Genomic DNA, 25,041 nt, shown 5'->3' with positions numbered 1-25,041 from the left:
ACATAAGAGAAAGGGTAGAAGAGGGAAATGAGGGGGATGGCGGAGAAGGCTAAAGCTCGGGGAGATGTTCAGTGGAGAAAAAAGACAGGTGGAAAGCACCATACCAGACAGAGATTTGGAGAAGTCTTCCACTTATTTACTGATTTGATCCAAGACAAAATACACGTAGGTGGCAAAGTGCTTTCCTCAAGGGCTGTAGGTCCTGAACGACAATCTGCAGAACAGACCGAGGCCTACTCCAAGGCCTGAGACCACACTCTGCAGTGGACAGAGGCAGCTGTGACCCAAGAGGCATTGTGGCAGGCAGGAAGGTGGGCTCAGGGGAAGGGTACAGAGTTGAACCACACTGGCAAAGGTGGCAGTCACAGGATTGCAGGAAATGTGTATCACAGTAAAATTGAACTAACAGCTATGATATCTGGGAGGAAATTGTATGGGCCAGAAAGAAACACACTTAACTTATCTAATGGCTGTAATTATCTGGATTTATAGATCACATCACTGAGCTCATCTGAAAGACGAGGAAATAGACTAGGATTAGATGTTGGCTATAGTCACAGCTGCTGTGTGTCAGCTTTCATGTGCAACCATTCTCTTTGACACGCAGCCTTTGAGCAAGAACTGGTGAGACTTCTAAGTGCCTAGCTCATATGACTTTTGCTGATGTGTGGACCTCACCTAATATAAAAAAAAAAAAAACCCTGGACACCTGAGCTATATTTAAGTCCCCCAGATAACAAAATTGTGTAGGATGGTGCTATTTTGGCACTTTTTATTTCTGGAGTTAATCCATACATGTAGATGGATGTAAAATCAATCATAGAAGAAGGAGGAATATTTTGATCAATTTTTAGTGAATGATCTAATTCAGCCAATATTTCTTGGCAATCATGTATACTGCTATCCACAGGGTTAATTTTTGTATTAGATTTCCCAACAGGTTCTCATACTGTATATTGCAAATGGTGATGGTCTGCTTATACTAGAATGAATTGTCACCTGTGGAGTTTTCTCAGCTATTTGACGGGTCTAGGAAGTAGCTTGGAATAAAAAATACACCTTACTAGAGATTAAAAGAGCTGGTTCTCTCTCAGGCTTTCCCACTAACTGGGAATGTGATCTTGGACAAATCCCTTCATCTGGCCAGGTCTCAGTTTCCTTATCTGTGATGTGAAGAGCTGGACCAGATGATCCTCAAGAACTCTTCCAACATCAGCAGGCTGAGATCCAGACACAAAATAAGGAGCAACATCGAAATCCATACCAAAATCCCAGGAAGTGTAGGAAAGGGACCCTCTCCATAAGGTCTTTCCTCCTCTGCTTTGGAATTCATGGAATTGACCAAGACGATAATAGTAATCACTGGTTCTGATACTTACGTAACAGGTGCTCAGGAAGACAACCTTTGACATCCTAAAACGTAGAGTAGAATGGTAATGCATGCAAGCAAGAGTCCAACAACATTCTGCATCAACCAGTAATACTCATAGGGATGAGGAAGGAGAAGATTAAAGGTAATATTTAAAACGAAAAACACAGGGACTTCCCTGGTGGCACAGGGGATAAGAATCCTCCTGCCAATGCAGGGAACATGGGTTCGATCCCTGGTCAGGGAAGATCCCACATGCTGCAGAGCAACTAAACCCATGCACCACAACTACTGAGACTGAGCTCACAACTACTGAAGCCCACATGCCTAGAGCCCGTGCTCTGCAACAAGAGAAGCCACCACGAGAAGCCCACACACTGCAACAAAGAGTGGCCCCCACTTGCCGCAACTGGAGAAAGACCCAACGTAGGCATAAATAAATAAATAAATAAATAAATAAATAAATAAATAAATAAATATTCTAGTGGAAAAAAGAAATAATAAAAAATACACTTGACTAGATTAAAAAAAACAGAAAACAGAAGGCAGAGCACAGACAAGGACAAATGTTTTAGGTTTGTTTAGCTTCATTTTTCAAAATAATTTTAGACTGATAGAAGAGTTACAAAAGAGCATAGTTTCCTTAGGTCCTTCACCCACCTTCCCCAATGTTACCATCTTGCATAAACATAGTAAAATATAAAAAACTAAGAAATTAACATTGCTACAATAATATATACTAAATTACAAATTTTATTCAGTTTCCAATTTTTCCACTAATGTCCTTTTCTGTTCTGAGCAAAGGCCTGATTTTAATTGGGACAATTTAAGATTGTCTTTGCAAGACCCAGGATTGCCAAAGCAATCCTGCAGAAAAAAGAACAAATTTGGAGGCACAACCCTCCAAGATTTTGGACAATACTACTAAACTACCAACAAAGCAAAACAGCATGGTCTTGGCATAAAAACAGACATACAGATTAACGGAACAGAATGGAGAGCCCAAAAATAAACATACACACCTACAGTCAATTAATCTCCAACAAAGGAGGCAAGAATATACAATGGAGAAAAGACAGTCTCTTCAGTAAGTGGTGTTGGGAAAGCTGGACAGTTACAAGTAAATCAACGAAATTAGAACACTCCCTCACACCATATACAAAACTAAACTCAAAATGGTTCAAAGACCTAAATATAAGACATGACATCATAAAACTCCTAGAAGAGAATATAGGAAAAATATTCTCAGATATAAATTGTAGCAGTATTTTCTTAGATCAGTCTCCCAAGGCAAAAGAATTAAAAGCAAAAATAAACAAATGGGACCTAATCAAACTTAAATGCTTTTGCACAACAAATGAAAAGACAATCTACGGAATTAGGAAAAATATTTGCAAACCATGCAACTGACAGGGGGTTAATATTCAAAATATACAAATAGCTCATACAACTCAATATAAAAAAAAACAGGGATATAGCCAATATTTAATAACTATAAATGGAGTGTAATCTTTAAAAATTGTGTAAAAAAAAAAGAAATAAACCAAAAAATTACAAGAAAAACCCCAAACAACCCAATCAAAAAATGTTTAGAAGGCCTAAATAGACATTTCTCCAAAGAATACATACAGATGGCCAACAGGCACATGAAAAGATGCTTAATTATTAGAGAAATGCAAATCAAAACCACAATGAGGTATCACCTCATATCAGTCAGAATGGCTATCATCAAAAAGTCTACAAATAATAAATGCTGGAGAGTGTGTAAAGAAAGAGAGCCCTCCTACACTGTCAGTGGAAATGTAAATTGGTGCAGCCACTATGGAAAACAGTATGGAGTTTCCTTAAAAAATTAGAAATAGAAGTACCATATGATCCAGCAATCCCACTACTGTGCATATATCTAGGAAAAATAAAAACTCTAATTTGAAAAGATACATGTGTCCCAATGTTCATTGCAGCACTATTTACAACAGTCAGGTTATGGAAGCAACCTAAACGTCCATCAACAGACAAATGGATAAAGAAATGTGGTATATAGGGAGGGAGGGAATACGGGAATATGTGTATAAATACAGATGATTGAACTTGGTGTACCTCAAAAAAAATAAAAAAATTAAAAAAAAAAGAAATGTGGTATATATATACAATGGAATATAACTCAGCCATGACAAGGAATGAAATTGGGTCATTTGTAGAGACATGGATGGACCTAGAGACTGTCATACAGAGTGAAGTAAGTCAGAAAGAGAAAAACAAATATCATATATTAATGTTATATGCAGAATCTAGAAAAATGGTACAGATCAACTGGTTTGCAAGGCAGAAATAGAGACACAGATGTAGAGGACAAACATATGGACACCAAGGGGAGAAGTGTGTGTCAGGGGGGGTTGGGATGGGATGAATTGGGAGAGTGGAATTGCCATATATACATTACTAATAAGAAAAAAATATCAAATTGTACACTTTAAATATATGCAGTTTATTGTATGTCAATTATATCTCAATAAAATTCTTTAAAAAAAAATGAAAAGATACATGCACTCCAATGTTCACAGCAGCACTATTTACAATAGCCAAGACATGGAAGGAACTTAAATGTCCATTGACAGATGAATGGATAAAGAAGATGTGGTATATACATACATATATATACACACACACACAATGGAATATTATTCGGCCATAAAAAAGAATGAAATATTGCCATTTGCAGAAACATGGATGGACCTAGAGAATATCATACTAATAAAATAAGTCACAGAGAAAGATAAATATCATACTATACCGCTTATATGTGGGATCTAAAAATACAATATAAATGAACTTGCTTACAAAATAGACATAAACTCACAAACATAGAAAACAAACTTATGGTTACCAAGGGGAAAGAGAAGGGACAAGGGATAAATTAGGAGTATGGAATTAACAGGTACAAACTACTATAAATAAAATAGATAAGCAACAAGGATTTACTATATAACACAGAAAACTGTATTCAATATCTTGTAATAACCTATAATGAAAAATAATCTGAAAAAAGTATATATATATTACATATATAATATATTATATATATATACATATATATAACTGAATCACTTTGCTGTACACCTGAAACTAACACATTATTATAAATCAACTATACTTCAATTTTAAAACAAAAGATTGTCTTTGCACATAGCAGAGCAGGTAGAGTTCTTAAGTCAGGGCATCCCCTATAAATTAAGCTCTATGGCAGCCAAGAAAGACTAGGTCAATCTTGTTTACCTCTGTAATCCCAAGCTTGGAAATAGTGCCTGAAACACAGAGACTCAACCATGTGTTGAATGAATGAATGGATGGACGGATGACTAAGAGGCCAATTTGATCACCTTACCTTCATTTTGACAACAAAAGTCAATATAACCAGTTTCAAGGGATTCTTCTAAATATTTAATTTTCCATTAATTCCTGAATTCTCTTGGTTACTCCAAGATTTTCATATGGTATAGTTTTATTAGAATTAGATTTGGGCTATTAAGAATTCTGGAGACACAGGTTACCATCTCACTACTAACTACCTCCTGCTCCAACCCACAAAGTTAGGTTAAATATCCTCATTTGTGTTCCTTTAAGCCTATTTCATAATTATACTTATCACACTATCTTATAATTAACTGTGCAGCCTACAATGAACTTCCGAGTGAGGTTTTCTTAATCCAATTATGCCAAGTACGTGTTAGATGTTAGGTACTTAGTAAACACTTGCTGAAAAAATGCATGATAAATTTTCCTCAGTACACCAACATTACCTATACACCAATATTAAACATAAAATTCTTTAAGTTAGCATTGTTGAGGCTAGTCATTAACAAACTAAGCAAAATTGTTCAGTGGCATATATTGTCGAATTTCCTTATGAGAACACCAAATTTTAGGACTACACTCTCCAGCAAAACTTTAAGAGAAAATTTATTCTGTAACCAACTGACAGATCTCTGACCTTCCTTTTCCCTTCAAGGCATATTTCTGACTCACAAAAAGTATATTTTTGTTCTTTCTGTGTTTGGGAGATTTGTCCACTAAACAGAGCAGGAGCTGCTTTATTTCAACTGCGGCCTTAAAGTACATAAAACACTGCCACTCGCTATATGCTACTCAATAAAAAACTGTCCTTAGTGTAACCAAAAAAGAGCAAAGACGATGAAAGCCATTCACTGCTATGCTTCCAACGCTTTATGACTGCTTCTTCAAACCAGCATTCGCTCTCATACATGGTGACTCATGCAAACCCATATCCTTCTCGGTGACAGGTCCCAACACCCTTCTGGCTTGACCTGCTGAGAAGTAGAGCTTCATGGTGAGAATAAAGGTGTTTAAAGAGTTTTTGATTAGCCAGCTGGTGGATAGGACAGAGCTCTGAGTAATCAAAGATAATTCACTCATACATACATATGTATTCACACTGTAAGCAAATCTATCTACAAACACAAAACAAACCACATCGTTGTAGAGGAACAGAGCTCAGAAGTCCCTTGTAGAGGATCACGCAGTGTGCTAGGGAGGTAAAGTGGCTCACTAAAACCTCACTGTTAAAGTCACAGTTCACAGTCTACATATTTCAGAATGTAAATCATTGGATTGATTCTTCTAAAATCACTGCTTCAAAACTGGATGCCAAAGTAGCAGCAGCAGGCATCGCAAATCAGACCATGTTTTTCCCTTGTTTGAAACCTTCTAATGGATTCTGATTGTGCTGGGGGCCCAGCTTGTGGGCATGATTCACAAGTGCTCTGGGCCCTGCGTGCACACCAGTCTCATCTCTCATCATCCCTGTCTCACTGCACAGACTCCCATCCCGCTGTCCTGCCTGCAGTTGTTTTGAGCTGCTGGTTCATGGTCCCACTGCTAGACCCCTGTCAGACCCTTCTTCTATGCTCCCGTCTCCTCCTATAACTCCCTACATTGGACTGTTTAGCCCAGTGTTGAAATTAGCCTGTTTTCTCTACAAAATAATAAATAACTTGAGACCAGCAATCATGTCTATATGATTCATTGCTTTATTCCCAGGACCTTGTACAGTGCCTGGTGCATTATAAGTAGTAAATAAATATTTTTTAATGAATGAATACATTTAAAGAAGGAAATAAACATTCCTGTTAGTTATCTTCAAATAGTATCTAAATATCTCATTAATATCATTTCCCCCTAGAAAAATAACATAAGTCTAAAACCAAACCATAAGATATTTTATGTGTTGGTTTGCTATAAATAGAAAATCAGTTATTATCATTATAATTATTACCAAACACCACACTATATCTATGCCCTTTAATCAATATTAGGTTACAAAACACACCTTGTATCTACCCACTCTATTCCCTGCAAAATGATATTCAGATGCCCAATTTCAATATGCTGAGTCCCTAGAGCTCTGATCCACTAATTTTGGATTTACAGTCATCTCCATTATACCCAAAGGAGAGTGCTTTCAATGCCTATTCCCAGGGTACTGGTACCCAGACACTGTGCCACTGGAGCCCATTAACCTTGACAACCCTCAGAGCAAGCAGCCTGCACCCCTCAGTATATGCTTTCTTCTGGCTATAAAGATCTCCCATAAAGAATGCTTTATAACACAATGGCATTTTATACATATAAAAGAGTTAAACTTTTATTCTTGTAACATTCCAGAGTCTCTCGGAGGGGATCACGTGACAATAAAGCTGTCTTCTCTACAAGTGTTTAGTTTCCTGTCTTCTTCTGCATGTGAATAGATGATTGCATTTGGATACCTGCCGAAATAAGCCTTAATTGATTTTTTTCAGGTGTTTCCCACTGCCATAGCAACCTTAATCAAACATCTTTTCATGAATAGCCTTGTCAATTGCAATATAATATTCTCACTGCATACGGTCTCCAGTTCTCTTTCTGCCAAGCTCTCTGGAGCTTTCTCTTTCTTGACCTAACATTTCCTTCAGGTTCCTAAGCCCAATGGAAATAATATATTTAAATAGCATGCATGATTTTTAAAAATCAGAACCTCTCATGAGCTCCGTAAGTGATGACACATACACACAAAAGATAAAATAGATCATGCTTTCAAGGGTAATAGATATGTTAAAATTAATTTTTATTGGAGTATAATTGTTTTACAACATTGTGTTAGTTTCTACTGTACAGTAAAGTCAATCGGCTATAGGTATACATATATCCCTTCTTTTCTGTATTTCCTTCCCATTTAGGTCACTGGCATGATTTGTCAAATATCTATAATCCTTCTCAAATCACCTTTGAAGGAATTGTTTTGTGTTTTCTTTTTTTTTCTCCCAAGAAAAATCATTATTCATCTTCAGAGAGAACATCTTGTCAAGTGCTGCAGTTCAACAAAATAAGGAAAACATCTCTGCCAAAATGCAGCAAATGTGATTACACAAGGCCAAGGAGAAGCCCATAATTAGATCATTACCATGGAAACAACCTAATTACATGTGTAAAGCAGTGAGGGCTGAGTTGCAGATCTGAATATGTTAATGCCATTGTCTGTGTTATAATATTTCTGCTACTTAGCCTTCCTCAAATGTAATCATATAAGCCATATAGATAAATCCCAACTCAGTTTAAATGAATTGGAAAATACTGTGCAGTTATGTGAATGGAGTTTAGGGATAGTCACGATCCTTGTTATAAACACACACATATACACTTAAATGAGGAAAAAAGTGTATATTAATAATAAATGTACATGAAAAAAATAAATGTATATTAGCACATAAATAGCCTTAAGTATGTATTCTGTAATTTCACACTGTGCAAAAATTATAAAGACAACCAACGTTAGGGCAAGGTAATTAAGTTTTTTAAACCATATATTCCTTATTTATACTAACAAATAATTTTATGTGGTCTATTATTGTTTATTTAGATTCCAGTTGCTTTTTTCGGCCTCATTTGATCCCTGAAGGCTATAAATGTGAGTGTCCAATTATTTACTGTTCAAGCCATAGTCAAAGGTATAAGCCATATCCCCAGGGGCAGTGGAGAGGCTACCCAGAACAATTTTGTTAATACATGGGCCAGTTAACGTTTTTAAATTATCAACTCTAAATACCTTTTCCTAATTGCCTTTTCACACTATTTACAAATATTCTTGTGTTTGAATTTAAGCATCTTCCGTTTTCCATCCTTGCTTATCTCAGTGGGACCCTCCTCTGTCAGCCATCTTGGACTCTGGCTATCACTCGCACTACGGGCAGGTATTTCTCCTTCCCTGCTGAAGTTATAAGCCGGGTTTTGGTGAAGTTGCTCTCGTCCTCCTGTGTGGTGCCATTTAGAAAATTATCTTTCCCAGCAGCCCCAGATATTGGCTAGACCCTGACCTCCCCACCTCTCCTGGAAACAGCATGGCTTCCAGAGGTGAAGAAGGCAGGACAGGAGATAATGCTGATGGCCCTCACTCCCTGCCACACACACACACACACACACACGCACACACGCACACACGCACACGATCAGGCTCAGAGGGAGTGGGTAAGGTCTGGAAGGGCCTTTTCATTTTCTCACTGGTCTGTATTTCTCATGTCATCTGTGCCTGTGATTCTAGCAATGCTCCTCTCCTTTTGTCACTCCCTACTCTTCCCTACAGCCACAGGGAACCAGTCTACTGCGAGGAAGGAGGAAAAGAGAGATGAATGGAGGAAACTGTGGCTCTTTTGGGATGGGGATGGAAATTCATTCTGGAGCTGTCTTCTATGTACCCTCTGTAGCTCTCTTCTCCCAGTGCACCATACACACACACGTGCACGTGCACACACACACACACACACCTGAAAACTGAGTGGGAGAAGTAGCCAGTTTATCAGCAGTGCAAGATTCCCGGCCCCTAATAACATTTTTTGTGTACTATAGATTCTAATTTATACTAAGAAACATAATTTTTCTCTGTAAAATTATCCTCATTTCTACCAAAGATAGCCAAATTAAGATAATTTGTTTGTAAAATAAGTCTATATTCAATTAACTTGGCCTGGTTAGTTACGTAAGTAGAGTAAGAATACTGATTGGCCATATAGGCTCTTTTAAATTTGCTTTGCTGGAACTTTTTATAAGGACTCTCCAGATTGAATTTTTAACAGCCTCTTAAGGGCAAGAAGCCAAGCCAAATATTAGCAATCAGCCATCACCTGCAATACCTATAGATCTGAATGAATTCCTCTCTTCTTGAGGTCTCTCAAAAATCCTGAGGTTTTCCTGGGCCTGCAGGGAAGTGACCTTCCCTTTTACCTGGTAGGCTGCTGAGAACCCTGTAAGCAAGGTAACAGGCTATTTTTTCCAAGGGACTTGGTTGACTCCATAAAGTCAACCTTCGTTCCTTAAAGCTCTCTGGTCATATCTGAAAGCTAAAGTGTATTTATGTCTCTCTCAAATATGACATTCCAGTCAAAGTTTTGATAATATAATCCATGTTTCTAATTGTGTCTTGCTATAGAACAAACTCTTATTGAACTTATACAAGTAACTTATTGCCAAAAAATATGAATATTCACTGAGAGTTTCTGAATCCTGGAAGGATCAGGTAAGGAGAAAAAGATAAATGTTTCAATTCTACTTATAAAAGTGTAATTTACCACATTGCTCTAAATCACAGTTAGCTTAAGAAAAAAAGAGAAAAAGGTTTCCTTAAATTCAGAGATGCAAAACATTTTAAAAATCAGCAATGTTTCAAATTTTAAAAACCATACAAATTATAATCATCTTCCTTAGTTCACTGAGTCCCATGTAATTAATTCTTGTTTTGCTTAACCTTTTGTTAGAAGTTTTATGAAGCCATCAGTTTCTCTATTAGGGTTCTATAAATTCTTACCTAGTTCAGTGGTATAATTTGAAAGTCATCAGAACTCATACTCTAGAGCACTTATTAGATTTCTTTCCATGAATGTCTCTGAAGATGATACATATTTGCAGGAAGATCTGTAAAGTATATGAGTAAAACAATAACTGTCTGTAAATGATAAAAGGCTTAAAATGTCCATCACTAAATATATGAATCATTATAATGGAATTGACAAGGAAATTTGGTTGTCTCTGTGACACACAATATTTTAAGATAATAACTAGAATTATGACTGATAACATTATATTAAGACATATCCAAATTTTAGAAATTTCATACAATTTTTAGAACATTTATAATAATATTTACCCTTATAAAATAACCCAATAAAGTTTTTAATCATTTATTTGAGAATGCTTCCCATGTAATTTAATATATCAAATAAGCCTAATTGGTTAAATACCTCTTTTTTTTATAAGGAAAGAAAATAAATATTTTGAGATGTTCCAGGGGCCCTCTGGAAAACCCCTAAGTTATTTCTAGGTCAATAAGACATCATTTAGAATTCAACTTTTTGGAAGTTTGTCAAAGATATCAAAAAGGTTGTAAAACATTTGGTCAAATAAGATCATAGGTCACTGTGAAATAATACTTAGTTATCAATTTAACCAAAGTGACAGTCTTCACAAGGAAATACAGAAAGTTAAATAGTTGTGAAAAGCTTTAGCTCTTTTAATACTGAAAAGACTCACTTGTTTTTGTTTTCCTAAATAATCAAAGATCTGATAAAGACAAAATATATAATCTTTGTTTTTATAGGTAGATTACATTAAAAGTAAAGAAGACCTTTGTTTTCTTTTTTTAAACCAATTTAATTTGAGATTTCTAATATTTCTTTTTTCTATTTATTTATTTATTTATTTTTATTTCATTTTATTTATTTATTTATTATATTTTTTTGGGGTACACCAAGTTCAATCATCTGTTTTTATACACATATTCCCGTATTCCCTCCCTCCCTCGGCTCCCCCCCACCCTCCCGGTCCCAGTCCTCTAAGGCATCATCCATCCTCAAGTTGAACTCCTTTTGTTACATGGCAACTTCCACTGGTTATTTACAGTTGGTAGTATATCTATGTCTATGCTACTCTCTCACTTCATCTCAGCTTCCCCTTCACTCTCTGCCCCCCCAAACCTCAAGCTCTTCAGTCCATTCTCTGCATCTGCGTCCTTGTTCTTGTCTTGTCACTGAGTTCATCAGTACCATTTTTAGATTCCGTATATATGAGTTAGCATACAATATTTGTCTTTCTCTTTTGGACTTACTTCACTCTGTATGACAGACTGTAGGTCTATCCACCTCATTACATATGACCTTTGTTTTCAATTTCTCATTAAGAGCAGACCAATAGTTTAAGAAACTTCATCCCTTTAACAGGGAGAAAAAAATATTTTAATTTTATACCAGCTTACTTTTGATATTAAAACTCATTTACTAAACAAAATTTATTACAGTCTCAGTCAGTTCTAACCATACATAAAATTCCTTTCTAAAGATTCCTTGTTCCACAAACCTTCTACAGCTTTCTATGTTCATTTTAGTTTCTACCTTCTTCTCTTTCTTTGTTATTTAGAAATAACCATCTTTGCTTTAGGACAACATCACTTTCCTTCCCCCCAAAATATATTCCCATACCTCTTGCCCTTTTCCCCCCAAAACACATATCTTATTTTTCCTTGTATAGATGTTTTTCTTATTGTTTTCAGCATCTTTAACTGCATACATTAATTAGAATTCTTAACCCTTAGAAAACTTAATTTAAAATGAAAACTAAGAAGCCATTGTGAACTGTCTGATACTGAATTCTTTAGATTGACAAATACCATAATTTTTAGAACCATACATTTTCTCATAGCAGAATTTTTTAACATGGAATAAAACATGTTTGTTAATAGAACCAAACATTGTTAGTTCCTCTGTAATAAGATGTCAAGGTAAGTAAAATTAAACTTGTTTAGCATTTAACGTTCCAGTATTTTATCTTATTTGAAAATAATCTAGGCATTCAATAAATCCTCATCATTTAATTTAATTCTAAGGGTGTAAGTTACCAAAGAGATTTGAGAAAATATTTCAGTGGACATACCATAAAACAATCATTGCTAAAAAAGTTCATCTAAAAACTCTTTTCTCATTTACATCTATTTAATTCATTTGTTCTTCACAATCATACTTAAGATTACTCATGAAAAAATTAAAACAATTAGTCATCATCTTCAGTTTTTTTGTTGTTGTTGTTGACAAACTTTGCAACAGAGACGTAAGCCCATTTGACAAGTTAACCCAGGTAGAACAAAAGTTGATTATCTGTATTATATTTGATGCTGATAACTCTGAAAATATTCCTGTATTAATTAAAGTAACAAGCTTAAAATTAGCTTTTATTTACCAAAAATTATCCTAGACCATGTGAACTTGAAAAACTTGGGATTAGTTTTTTTTTAATCTTTAACAGAGTATAATTGCTTTACAGTATTGTGTCAGTTTCTACTGTACAACAAAATGAAAGAGTCACATGTATACATATATCTCCATATCCCCTCCCTCCTGAGCCTCCCTCCCAGTCTCCCTATCCCACCCCTTTAGGTCTTCACAAAGCATCAAGATGATTTTCCTGTGCTCTATAGTAGCTTCCCACTAGCCATCTATTTTACATTTGGTAGTGTGTATATATCAATGCTACTCTCTCACTATGTCTCAGCTTTCCCTCCCCCCGGTGTCCTCAAGTCTGTTCTCTACAGCTGCATCTCTATTCCCACCCTGCCACTATGTTCATCAGTACCATTTTTCTAGATTCTCTATCTATGTGTTAGCATATGGTATTTGTTTTTCTCTTTCTGACTTACTTCACTCTGTATGACAGACTGTAGGTCCATCCACCTCTCTGTGAATAGCTCAATTTCATTCCTTTTTATGGTTGAGTAATATTCCATTGTATATATGTGCCATATTTTCTTTATCCATTCATCTTGAGAAAGAAAAATGGAGCCGAAGGAATCAGGCTCCCTTATTTCAGGCTATACTACAAAGTTACAGTTATCAAGACAGTATGGTACTGGCACAAAAACAGAAATATAGATCAATGGTATAGGGTAGAGAGCCCAAAGATAAACCCACACACATCTGGTCACTTAATATATAACAAAGGAGGCAAGAACATACAATGGAGAAAAGACAGCCTCTTCAATAAGAGGTGCTGGGAAACCCGGAGAGCTACGTGTAAAAGAATGAAACTAGAACACTACCTAACACCATACACAAAAGTAAACTCAAAATGGATTAAAGACCTAAATGTAAGACTGGACACTATAAAACTCTTAGAGGAAAATATAGGCAGAACACTCTATGACATAAGGCACAGCAAGATCCTTCTTGACCCACCTCCCAGAATAATGGAAATAAAAACAAAAATAAACAAATGGGACCTCATGAAACTTAAAAGCTTTTGCACAGCAAAGGAAACCATAAATAAGACAAAAAGACAACCCTCAGAATGGGAGAAAATACTTGTAAATGAAGCAACTGACAAAGGATTATCTCCAAAATACACACGCAGCTCATGCAGCTCAATATCAAAAAAACAAACAACCCAATCCAAAAATGGGCAGAAGACCTAAACAGACATTTCTCCAAGGAAGACATACAGATGGCCAACAGACACATGAAAAGATGCTCAACATCACTAATCGTTAGAGAAACGCAAATCAAAACCACAATAAGGTATCACCTCACACCAGTCAGAATGGCCATCATCAAAAAATCTAGAAACAATAAATGCTGGAGAGGGTGCAGAGAAAAGGGAACCCTCCTGCGCTGTTGGTGGGAATATAAATTGATACAGCCATTATGGAAAACAGTTTGGAGGTTCCTTAAAAAACTAAAAATAGAACTACCATATGACCCAGCAATCCCAATACTGGACATATATTCGGAGAAAACTATAATGCAGAAAGTGACATGTACCACAAATTTCACTGCAGCATTATTTACAATAGCCAGGGATTCGTTTTTATTATAACTCTGAGATTTAGAAATACAGTTAACCCTTGAACAGTGTGGAGGTTGGGGGGCTGATACCCCATGAAATCAAAAATCTGTGTACAACTTTACTATTGGCCCTCCATATCCTTGGTTCCACATCTGTGGATTCAACCAACCATGGATCATGTAGTACCGTAGCATATATTTACTGAAAAAAACCTGCATATAAGAGGACCCACACAGTTCAAAACTGTGTTGTTCAGGCATGAATTGTACTTAACTTATAGATGCTTATCTTTAAGATAATTAAATAGAGCTCCTTTATGAATTAATTTTGGCAATACCATTCAGAGGTAGAAAAATACCATATCTACAATGTGCATACAAAAACATACACAAATACAGGTAGACACAGAGATATCATACTTTTCATTTTAAAATCTTAGTCATGAATCAGTAAAAACTCTAGTTAATAAATAATGGTTGGAATAAATTGTTTACTCACACATATGGCTAAAATCTTTTATTATTTGTGGAAGAATTTTAGGATCTATATTTGCGTTTGATAAATAATCTTAAGAAGGCTGTGATTTAGAGTTTGGGCAAGAGAGCTCTTTTAGCAGTTTTTGTTTAATAAGACCTCTTTCCCTCTTTTTTCTTTTTTTTTTTTTCATTTTTTTAAAAATTTTATTTATTTATTTATTTATTTTGGGGGGGGTACACCAAGTTCAATCATCTGTTTTTATACACATATCCCCGTATTCCCTCCCTCCCTTGACTCCCCCCCTCGAGTCCCCCCCACCCTCCCCATCCCAATCCTCTAAGGCATCTTCCATCCTCGAGTTGAACTCCCTTTGTTATACAACAACTTCCCCCTGGCTATCTATTTTACAGTTGTAGTATATATATGTCTGTGCTACTCTCTCGCTTCGTCTCAGCTTCGTCTCAGCTTCCCCTTCACCCCCCGCTCCCCCCAAACCTCGAGTTTTCCAGTCCATTCTCTGCACCTGCGTCCTTGTTCTTGTCACTCATTAGTTTCTACCAATTGAGTTAATCTGGGCTCAGTCTCAGGTGATTGCGGGTTATGTTTACATTTAAAGACATGATAAAATTTATAACTTTAAGGGACAGGGAAAAAATTTGTAAGTTGTCTTCTAGGAGTTTTGGAGTATATTTGTCTATTATCATAAGTCTTTGGGTAATTACTACAATTTTTTTTCTTAAGCATAGTCCAATTTTGCTCCAATATCCTAAATTTTTATAATATCTACAAGCATTTTGAGAGGAATAGGCAAGGTTTGGAGACTGGTAAAGATAGGTGGGACTTGATTTGTTTCTAGAGTTGCATTTCTGGTTCTGTAGAAATCTCTATAAGACAAAGACAGTTGTTTCCATTAGCCGTTGAATATTGGCTTCCTGCTAATCTATCTCTTGATTGTTTTTTTTTCTTTTAATAAATTTATTTATTTATTTATTTATTTATTTATTTATTGGCTGTGTTGGGTGTTTTTGCTGCAAGCAGGCTTTCTCTAGTTGTGGAGAGCAGGGGCTCCTCTTTGTTGTGGTGCTCGGGCTTCTCATTGTGGTGGCTTCTCTTGTGGCATGGCATGGGCTCAGTAGTTGTGGATGGTGGGCTGTAGAGGGCAGGCTCAGTAGTTATGGTGCATGGGCTTAGTTGCTCCAAGGCATGTGGGATCATCCTGGAGCAGGGATTGAACTCGTGTCCCCTGCATTGGCAGGTGCATTCTTAATCACTGAGCCACCAGGGAAGTCCTCTTGACTGTTTTTAGAAGAGCCTGTGGAATTGCTGAGAAGATGGAGAATGCTTTTTAAGAAGGGAAACTTACACTGGATTTTTATTTTGTGTTTAATTTCTGTTTTTTCATCTTAATAAGGGATTCCCTAAACCTTGCTGTTATGCCTGTGTGTTTTCCTTTCGATTTGATCCTCCCATAAGTACCAATATGACAGCTGTTTATTATGAGAGCTCTCAATTTTTTTTTCCTCTCAAATATAGCTAATTTCAAGGATTAATCACTTGGCCATTAATGAGTAAGATCTTATATTAATTTCAAATAGCAACTCAAGCCAATAAGCCTTTTTTATGGCTTAACCAAAGATGCAAGAGACATCTCACAAGAGTGTATCTTTTCTCACAAGCTCTAGAAAGTTTACTCTCAGAGTTAGCTTAAAAAAGTAAAAGCCCTTCACTGCTACAGGTGGTAAGAATGGTGTAGTGAAAATGGTGTCTCCAGTTTCCTGTGAGAACATGGTGTGCCTTCAGTCATAGACCTGCTAATCTGTGATACCAGGCAGGTGCTACTGGAATGGGACTTTTCCATCAGTAGAAAGCAAGAGAGCTTGAGATGACAAAGGCTCCTTATGGACTAGGACCCCTTAACGACAAATTCCCTTGAGAGCTAGAATGGCCAAAAAGAGCGAGTGCTGCTTAAAACACTGTGTCGTGAAACCCCAGTCTATTCAACTGGCTACTAGATGCATCCCAGTAAGTACACTTTCTGGATGACAAAGATCAGACAGAATAGTCCCAATCATCACAAAACCAAGCTCTCAGGGCATAGAACAAGACAGTAGGAAAAACCTCATACAATTTTTATATAGGCGACCCACAGCAAAGTTTGTCCGAACAGGCACAGGTCTGGTGGAAACTGTTAACTCACCAGTCTGTGAGGCCAGCTTGAACAGTAGGCATACAAAGGGTCTATGCCTGATGTTCTGCCTTTTTAGAACAAATGACACATCAGACACAGACAAAGAAAAACAGTGATCATCTCTGGGAGGAAAGGATCCATAAAAATTGAGAGTACTCCTTTACCAAATACCAGAGTCACTAGGTCCCAAGGAACCAGTTCCACAAAAATTTTCTCCTGATAATCTAAATTTAGAAAGGGAGAAAAAGGACTCTCATGACGTTTCCCTTCCTTCAGACCCCGCAGGCAGAGACTGGGAAGCTGATGTGGTCAGAACTTTTACTTTCTACTGGCTTTTGTTAGAGGCCCCAGGTTCTCTCAGTTACCACAGCCTGGGGTTGGGAAGAGTGGGGAGCAGGGTCCAGCCAATATCCTGCCAACTATGCCAACTATGCCAACTACTGGGGAGGCGGAAACCCTGCTCCTACCCTCCATCCCTCCCGAGTTCTTTCAGCTGGTCCGATAATTAAATTAACATGAGACAGAGTAACAGGAAGACAAAAATTTAATTTGCATGCAAGGAGATCTCATTGCAATGGGATCATCCCATTGGCGATGAGATCTCCTTGAAGTGACCAAAGCAGGCTGTTTATATGTCATTTTTAGACAAAGAAACAATTATTTGTAAAGACTTAACAAAACAAAGGGGCTTGTGCTTGGGGTAGCAGACTTATGAAGAACATTCATTTATACAGCTTTGTTAGCCTTGACTACACTAACTCTGGTGATAAACATGCTTTTTATCCTCCCAGTAGAAGAAAGATAACTTCACATGGAAGATTTAGTTCCCACTTTCAGGGTGAAGGCCGGGGAGATCAAGAGTCGTTTTTTCGAGTATCCTTTTTGTCCATCAGCTTTTTCTCAAGTAACTTTAATTCAAAATAATCAATATTCCATTAAGGCACATTTGGGGGCAGCTTGCCCTGGGCCTCAACAGCTGTAACATGGGCTGAGTCTAGTCTTTCCTCCCACATTCAGCCTGGGTGGTCCCAAGCCAGGATGCTGGGTTCACTCAGGCTTCTCCTCCCTTTACTGTCCTGCCATCTATCCTATAGAACACACACAACTGCTGGGTTGGAGAGAAGGAGCCTGAAATGGAGACAAGATTACTATATTTGGGCTTAAGCGCATCATATAATCTCTTTAGGCTTTAATTTTTTTTTTTTTTTTCCTGTTCAACGATGGCAGTGGGAAGGGAATCTGGAGGGGGTGGTGAGAGAAGGAATCTCTACAATCCCTTCCAGCTATTACATTCCATGAGAAAAATTAATTCTCTTTATGTACTTCTTTCATTAGCTTCCTTCCAGATGGGAAAACCTTCAGTGACTCCCCATTTTCACAAATTCCAAACATAAAAGCCACTGCCTTTCAGAATACCCCTTAATCCAGCTACAGTTGCTTTCCCCAATCTTGTTTCCCTTTATACTCTTTTCCTACAATTTCTTACCCCCAACTCACTGGTCTAGCTAGGTTTTCTCACAGATCCACACATCCTCAATCCCAGTTTCTTCTTGACCCCGATGCTGCTTCCTTATTCATGAACTTGACACACAATGGTCACACAATATGTGTTTATGGCTGGACTGTCGAACCATGCTCTCCTCCACCATCCAAATCCCATCCCAGTTTTCAAGGAACAGATTAGGCCCTAGCCTATCTGGGAGGCTTGCCCCGGTTCCTCTGAATTGCATAATCATGTTCTCCTGTAATCCACAAAATTCATGTAGTAACATATCATTTAGGGCCTTCGGTCATGACCTCTTAATCACTGTTAAAGTGTGTGGAAATTTTAATCTCCTCATTAAAATGAGACATTCTGAAGGCTAATGGCAAGTCTTCTATTTCTTCATAAACACCCCACCACCTAACCCCACACTGAACCCTTGATAGGTACTTAGGAAATACTAAATTGATAGGCTGGGAGGCTGGCAGAGAACATTTCCTCTCCCGGGGTTGAACATCATCCCTTCCATACAGTCTCCATAAAATATCCATCTTTCAAAAAGAAACTCAAATGTCAGCTCAGTGTGGCCTTTTCTCTTCTTATATACATCTATTGGCACTTGTCATGTTGCCATAATTATCTGTTTATACATCTATTTCCCCACTTAAACAATGAATTCTTGCCCTTCAGAAAAGGACCACGTTTCACTTTTGTTGTAATTATATGCCCAGCACAACCCCCACAGCATAATAATATCCAATAATGTTGAACAGATGTATAGCATGAATGCAAGTACCCTTTAGGAAAAGAGTGGATTTTTGCTTTACTCTCTCTGAAAACGGTAGAACCAATTTTTGGCAATTTGTGATAAAGCATTAGTGTGAGGCTTGAGACTCAGTCTATAGGTTCATGATCTAAGTCACATACAGAGTCAGAGGATAGAATCATCCATAGGTTTCTAGTATCTATACCAAATCTTCCTCCCAATTACCTTTAACAGTTCTGAGTTGGCTGTGCATTATAGTGCATTCTGCGGCTTTTGAAATCCCAGTTCGAGAATCTTTATTTAAAAACCGCCATTAAGAAATTAGCAGGACTTCCCTGGTGGCTCAGTGATTAAGAATGCACCTGCCAATGCAGGGAACACGGGTTTGATCCTTGGCCCGGGAAGATCCCACATGCCGTAGAGCAACTAAGCCCATGCACCACAACTACTGAGCCTGTGCTCCAGAGCCCACCAGACACAACTATTGAGCCCACATGCCACAACTACTGACGCCCACACACCTAAAGCCCATGCTCTGCAACAAGAGAAGGCACCACAATGAGAAGCCCATGCACCTCAATGAAGAGTAGCCCCCACTCTCCACAACTAGAGAAAGCCATCACACAGCAATGAAGACCCCACACAGCCAAAAATAAATAAATAAATAAATAAATAAACCAATAAATAAATTTTCTTTTTTAAAAAAGAAATTAGCATAGTTAATATATTAGAAAGTACAAAGAATGTACCTGTTAAAATATCTTCTCCTGAGCTTTGTCCGTGGATTGCTATGAGACAAATTGCTCCTTTTAACACCACATGTGTACTGCTCAACAGTACTATCTACCTTAAACTTAGTTTACTGATGTATTACTTCTACTCTGCTGGATCCATATTCTTTGAGAGCAGGCACAGTTTTAGACATCTCTCTGTTCTCTGTAGCACCTAACACAATAATTTCTATGGGTAGGGGCTAAGTAAACAGTTACTCTATGAATCTATTAATGACCATATTCCAGGTTTCTGATGAATTTTAAAACTGAGCGACATGGGAGAAATACTCTTATCACAGTATCAGTAATGATTGTCCTTTGCCCGGGCAACTTATTTGTTTTACATACTGATCTTAATGAATTGCGTCATCACCCTTATTTCTTTTCTTAGCGTTGTCCACTAGACATCTTAGAACCAACCTGATGGACTACAGATAGCAAGTGCATGGTTCTTCAAGGCACAGTTTCACATGCAAAAGGCAGTCTCCTTTTTTCATACCTTTATTTTCCCTTTATCTAATTTTTTCTACTAATTTCAATTTCATATTATCTTGTTATATAATAAGCATCTTTGTAAGCTGCCTTAAATTATTTTCAGGCCAAACAGGTATTCATGAACATAAATAAACAGATATATAAGATAACAATAAATATAAATAAATATCAAATCTAAGATTTTCTTGATTCAATATCATTTCCAAATGTGTTAAATTGATAGATTTCCTTAAATTGTTATTACTAAATCACAATTTTAATTACCCTATAGATTAGTCATAATTTTGCTTATGCTTGAGAAATATCTTATTTTCCATGTAATCATCTGTCCTCATTATTACCTACTTCCAACTTAGCTAGTGGCTTCATGGGGAAAAAAAAGAGACTGAGAAGGTGGATGATAACTGTCTTCAAGATTATCTTTGTACTTTAAGAGCTAGGATACAATAATAGCTAACTCTTATAGCACTCACCATGGGCTGGCATTGTACTAAGAATTTAATGTCACCATTTAATCCTCACAACAACCCTAAGAGATGATACTATTATTATTATCCCATATTAGTAATGAGGAAACTAGGCACTCAGAAGTTTGGTAACTTGCCCAGCATCACACCTTGAGCACATGACACAACTGGGATTGGAACCCAGGCCAACTGTCCCCAGAGCGGGGTTCCTAACAATTTTGCCACACTGCCTCAACTACCCTGAGTCTTCTAAGTCTTTAAAAGCCTTGAAATGTTAGCTACCAGTATTGTCCAGAAAGTATAAAATAAAGGAGAAATGGCGAACCCGATGATCAGTTTGTCCACTGCAAGTAAAAGATGATTGTCCCCTCAAACCCACCCTGTTCCCCAAGGTAACACCTCCCAGATCTTGCCCTTCTAAGCCAAATAAAGCATTAATGGATAGTGCTTTAATATAAACATTGTGGATTTTTAAGAAATCCAAATGCTATTTAAGTGAAAGGGATTGAGAGAAAGGGGAATTTTCTTTCACTCTTGATAGCAAAATTATTCATGTCCTCCTACTATTAGAAGTCATTTGTTGCTTCAGTCAATACTGCCCAGGGCCGGCCTGGACTTTATTTGCTCTCTCTGTGTTTGAGCCCTGAAATGAGGTTATCGACTTATGATCAGTGTAACTCCTGGCTGATTCTTGAATGTTATGATACACTAATATAGGGTCTTGAGGAAATCACCTGCTACCTCTCAAGGCAGGATCTACATCTTGTTCATTTTCTGTCACTCTAGCATCTAGCACATAATAAACACTCAATAAATATATGCTCAGTGATGGGATTCATAAATTATTCTTTGGCTATAGATTTTACATTTCTAATGGATAGATCCTGTTTAACACATTATATAGTGCTAACATTGAATAATATAGATATGACCAAGTGAATGAACTATTTATAGTTCCAAATTAAGTGGTAAAAATGGTTTATGTATTGCTGAAGTCATATGCTAGAAGACACATGAAAATAAAACCTTTGCCAATAACAAAAACTTATTTTAAACCCCATGAATCCTATTTCATAAGGAACCAGCTTCTTCATAATTCATTAACTAGTGATATGGCTTTTTTTACTTCCTTGGCAACATAAAAGAGTATTAAGCTTTCACATGCTCTCCATTTTAAACCTTCATCATGGTAAACATAAACCCCTAGGGATATGGGTCCTAGGAAAATAAAAGACTTTATATACTTCTCTGGGACAGTAATTAAAGGATTTCTGTTAATTTGTTTAACTGTAAAGAGGTCATTATGACGCCATTCAGAGGAGGTTTCACCATAATAAGTATGAATAGGGTGAGAGAAGACAGGCCCTGCTAGCCTGGCACTTAGGTATAGATATAGCTAGCATTTAGCTTTAGAAGAAATCTGTCCATTAAGCTGTTTGTATTCATCTGGTGATTTGTGTGGTGGATGAAGAATCTCTTTAAAAACTTCAAACTATATTCTCAGCTGAGGATCAAATGCATACAGAAATGCATAGAGGACTAAGGGTGTAGGGAGAGCTATAGTGACAGAAGGCTTTTGCAGAATTTCTGAGGGAAAGTGCTCCAGTGAGGGACGTGACATGACAAGCCTGCCTCAGCCATGGATCAGAGAGTGAGAGGGGATCCAGGTACAATGGCCAGTCCTAGCTCTACTGCCACAGCCCCACCCCCAGTGCTAGGTGTGTGAACGACACCAAGCTACCCTGCACTACAGAGGGGCCCACTGAACTAGGTGTAACAGCAAAACCAGGAAGCTCTTCCTACTCACTTCCCAGGAGACTGCCAACTTGTGGGCCTCAAGCACGGAGGGCTTTGGGGCCAGACGGCTGGACGAGGTGCTACTCTTGAGATGGGTAGAGGCTGGTGGGGAAGAGCAGCAGGAGCCCAGGACTGGATCTGTGAAGGCACATAAGGTACCAACTGCAGTCCACAAAAGTGCCTGGGGTAAAATTTGCAGGGAATGACATGCCTGTCTGAGTGAAGAGAGCTTATGGCCAGCAAATATGTCTATCCACGACAGAATTCAAGTTTCACTCTACATTCAGCTTGTAAATTCTTCTGTAAGATAAGATAGAAATAAAACTATAAATTACACTATATCCTTTACTGACAACGTTCTTTATGGTTTCACAAACCATATCTCATTTCTTTCTTAGAATACCTCTGTGAGAAAAACAGAGTGGGCATTATCCCTATCTAACAGATGAGGAAACTGAGACTCAGAGAGACCAAGAGATCTAACATTGATCATACAGCTCACGTAACTCCAATGGCCATGCGGTTCCACAAATTAAGGATCTCTGTGTGGTGCTCATCCACTGAACCACGATGCACTAATCACTTGTTCTAGGAGTTCATGAGTATTGGTAAGCCATGATGTTCAAGTCGCTGGACTAATTGGAGTAAAGACAAGACTGTCATTCCAATAGATATGTGCAGGGATTAACTCGTTTCAAAGCTGTTTGTGATGGTGTCTTTCCTTTGCTTCCCCTATCCTCTAACGCTACTTCTCCTCCTCCTTCTCTCTCCAGATAAGCACCAAGGATGTCCTGCAGTGGTGGTGTTGGGAGCATAGTGGTTACTTGGGAAAGAAGGATGGGAAAAAGAGAGACAACAAGGAAAAAGGATATGAGAAAAGGCAGAGAGCAAGATGGATCTGGCAGAAGTCCTGCCCATCTCTATTCACTGCACACTCTTTAAAAACATTCCCAGAGTCCTTCCCTTTTTAAAATCTCATGTAGCCAAAATGTGTAAACACAATTAACCAAATGTAGTAATGTACTCACGGGACAAAGAAAACCATAGCAGCTTTTTTTTTTTTTTTAAGTCAGCAAACAACACAACCTATCCCTAAGGCCAACTGAAACACAGACTGGGGGATGGGGGTGGGAGGGCTGTAAGATGCCCAACACTTTTCAGTATTAAACGGGTTTTTAGCATTTTCTTTTCTTTTTTCCCCATTTTCAGAGCTATTGCCCTTTGCCACATCTTCTCTACATTCTTGTAGAAGCCAGTCCTCCAAGACAACATACACAGGCCAGGCAGGGAACTGTGCAGGCAGTAAGGGCCATCCAGTGTGCCCCCAGTGCTCTCTCCAGGACTGGAAGACACCATGGTGGGGAAATACTTTCCAAAGATTTTTCTGCCTTAGAAAAAAAAGCAGGTAAAATGAAGGTTTCCAGGGGCAGGTAGATTGACAGAGACAGCTTGGCTTCTAAATATTTCAGTGAGATTTCACACCAGGGTCAAGCAGAGCACTCCTTGCTTCTGAACAAAAGAAAAATTGTCTCTATCCGGGCACTCCATGACCAGGTGGAGGCCACCTGTTCTGTTCCCATAGAGCAGGTGATTGCACCCACCACGTAATAAAGGTCAGAGGTGTTGGTTGCATACACCTAATTAAGGAGTCCAAGCAAGCACAGTGAGCTTTGAGGATTGAATCAGAGTGAGTCCTCCCCACAGCTATTTGATGAATTCCATTCCTTAGAGATTTATGAAGTGCCTGCCACATGCAAGGCACTGTACCATGAATTAAAATTTTAAAGAAATTCTCACAACATCTATTTACCTTTGATCAATAACCCTTGGGCAAGTAGAGTTACTATTCTTATCAGATGATGAGCTGAGGTCCAAAGAGGTTCTGTGACAGTGATGAGGTAAAGGAGTCACTGTGCCTGGCTGCGGGTCACCCACTGTACAGGCTAGGCGAGTCTCTCAACCACTCGGGCTTCAGTTCTTTAGCTATAAAGAGTAGAGTTGACCAGTTGGCCTCTGTCAAAGACTCCTGATTGTTTTTTATCCTCTGTAGCTAACAATTTTTGAGCACTATTAACATGAAGTGGGTACCCATTTTACATAAAGGGATATTTCTAACATGCCATGATTTGCTTAGGTCTCACTGTCTCAAAGTAAAACTACACAAAGTTTATATTTAATTATATTTATATTAATTTATTCATGGAGAAGAAATAAAGGGAAAGTAAGCCAAATTTTCTTACCTTCCTCAATTGACATTTTTCAAGGCAAAAACTGTGTCTCATCTCACTCCTTGTTTTTAGTTTTACAAGGAATGTGGAGTCTGAGCCAGAGCATCAAGACTTGCAGAGTCATTTTTTAT

General features: G+C 37.7%; 1 long non-coding RNA gene across 1 annotated transcript in view; it reads right to left on the bottom strand.

The window, feature by feature from the left end:
• Nucleotides 1-25,041, bottom strand: part of LOC130855793 (uncharacterized) — a 245,061-nt gene that overhangs the window by 78,423 nt on the left and 141,597 nt on the right. Inside the window, exon 4 of the long non-coding RNA XR_009054377.1 lies at nucleotides 10,218-10,324. This is a non-coding gene — a long non-coding RNA (uncharacterized LOC130855793). The remainder of the gene's footprint in view (nucleotides 1-10,217; nucleotides 10,325-25,041) is intronic.

This window comes from Hippopotamus amphibius, chromosome 6 (assembly GCF_030028045.1).
Source record: "Hippopotamus amphibius kiboko isolate mHipAmp2 chromosome 6, mHipAmp2.hap2, whole genome shotgun sequence".
Taxonomy (NCBI): Eukaryota; Metazoa; Chordata; class Mammalia; order Artiodactyla; family Hippopotamidae; genus Hippopotamus; species Hippopotamus amphibius.
Note: the sequence above shows the minus strand (reverse complement) of the source record. Positions and strands in the feature narration are given on the sequence as shown.